Source organism: Penaeus monodon, chromosome 2 (assembly GCF_015228065.2).
Source record: "Penaeus monodon isolate SGIC_2016 chromosome 2, NSTDA_Pmon_1, whole genome shotgun sequence".
Classification (NCBI taxonomy): domain Eukaryota; kingdom Metazoa; phylum Arthropoda; class Malacostraca; order Decapoda; family Penaeidae; genus Penaeus; species Penaeus monodon.
The window spans coordinates 25988845-25991344 of NC_051387.1; positions in this window are offsets into that span (position 1 = coordinate 25988845).

A 2500-nucleotide genomic window follows, 5' to 3' on the forward strand; every position below is an offset into this window, starting at 1 on the left:
TGTCCTACATTGCTTAGTAACTTAGTACAGTAGTGAAACCTGGACGCTATTTTGTGCCTTGGAATATTGTCTGATGCTTCGCAGCAGCCCATTACCATCATGGGTACAATGTGGGCCATTTTCTTGCAGTAACTTGCATATCCGCAATCCCACCAGGTATGGCACCTGCTCATTTCCCAGAGATCCGCCAACTAGGTTGTCTCTGTTCGAGACAACCCTGGGTGAAGGAGGCCTGTGGGACAACCAAGGAAGCTGTGCCTTTGGCAGATTGATCAAACCTACCGTGCTGAGTGGTATATCTCAGCAAGACCTTGCTTGCCAATGGCCTGAGTGGATAAGCAACTTGGTTTAGCTCTGAAAATCCAGGGTGTGGAGAAAACACCCCCTTAATTTTCTCACTTGAGCACCACCAGTAAGCATATGAGTGTTCATGTCATAAGAGCTCTAGGTATCCGTGCTGTTATTTCAAAGGCAGATGAGTAGTTTCGCTACCACTGGCATCCTTGGTGGACCCTCTTAATTACAGCCATAATTGTGTACCCAATATTCTAGAATTCAGCCACCTCCTTATTTTAGGAAGGCACAACCCTGCATTTCTTGTTTTCCTTACTTTCTCATATTTTCTTTCTTACTTGCTTCACATCTTTTTACAATCATGGAAGTTGATTAAGCAGGCTTTCAGTGGTCAGGGGGTGTTTTTTCTCAAATTTATGGTCATGTTGTTGTTATAAGAAATTATTGTTTTGTTGTCGGGTGATGTTGAACTTAATCCTTGCCCTAACCATCCCAAGCACTGCAACTTACTTTATAGTAATATTTATGGACTTCACGGGAATTTGAATGGACTTACAGTTATCTCAAAAAAACATTATTTGTTGTGCTCAAACGCTGGTTTCAGACATGAGGCACATCAGAGTTCCTGTTACCTGATTTAAATAATCCCTTGTTGCTATGCAGGAATTCTTTGCTTCAAGCCCAAGGTGTTTGTATTCTAGGGTTAGTTTTAATGCCAGTAATTTTACGAAGTATGAATGTGGTTATCACGAATACATGGTTGTGAGCGTGTAGTTGTTTTAATAATTTCTACATTTTTAGTCTTTATAGAAGTCCCAATTCCAATGACAGCATTTATGATTGTTTAATGACTTCGGCCATTTGCATTCAAGAAAATGATAGGAAACCATGATTTATCTTTAGAAGTTATTTTAATGCTCACCACACAGACTGGTTGAATTCTGTCCCCAACTGACCAATATGGCATTTCTGCCTTAGATTTCTCAGATATAGTTGGGTGTGAACAGTTAGTCCGTAGGAGCAACTCTTTTGGATCTTTTATTAACTGATGTGAGAGCATTGATTAATGTAGAGTCCATTTCACCAATTTGTTCTCCCAACCACCGTAGTCTAGCTTAGAAGATCCAGCTGGACTTTCCAATACCAGATTTTACCCTAACTGGACAAGACTTCCGAAAGTCTAGGATTAATTCGGATGGTGGCCACCATGCTTTTCATAGCAATGTTTGGTGAGATGTTTATAATGCTCCTTGTCCTGTTAATGTTCTGATTTTGATATTGTTGGACATCATAATGAGGTTTGTACCCATCAAAACAAATATACTGCTTACAAACTCTGGCCTGGTAACCGCACTTGTCCTTGTTGGGAGAATTATGTTGCCATGCAAAACTCAGCAACTAATGTTTAAAAGGAGCTAAACTTGAATATAATACTCATTTTAAAATTCTCTCAGAAGTGTCACAGCCTCATAAATGGTGGTCAACGCTTAAAGCATCTGTCATCAGAAGTTGACCCTAATGGCTTGTTGTCTTTGATTTTAAAAGGACTAAATTGTTAATTAGCCTCTAAATTAGCTGTAATCTTACGCCTTTTAGTTCGTCAAGGTTCAATTACAGTGTTGGTGCTTTTGGTAATGTTACCATTTTTCCCAAGAGCCCACTACAGTCTTCACCTGCTGACTATAGGCCCCTTTCAATTATACCAATTTTATTTTTGAACATTCGCTGGTCAAACGTCTTCCTGTATATTCTTCCAGAGACTCACTTTGGTTTCAGAAAGGGACTTGGCTGCAATGATGTTGCTTTAGATAAGGGTCATGAATCAAGGCTTGTCTCTCTGGATTTTAGAGGTTTGATTTTAAGCTGTAGTCTGTTGGTAAAGTTTCAAGTATTTTAACATAAATTCTGACTGGTAGACAACAGTGTGTCCATGTTTGTGGTAGTTTTAGCTCGTATGCATGTTTTCTGGGGTTCCTCAGGGTAGCTATCTTGGATCTTTGCTCTTCATTTTATATACATGCGACATGTGGTCCGGTATTACTAATAAGATGTTGGCATATGCTGATAATACTCCTCTCTATGCTGATACTCCTTCTCCCGCAACCTGGGAAATAGTAACTAACAGTCTCACTGTAGATCTGATGAAAATTCGATCGTGATGCTTTCAGTGTGGCATGAAATTAGATACTACCAAGTCCAAGGAAAT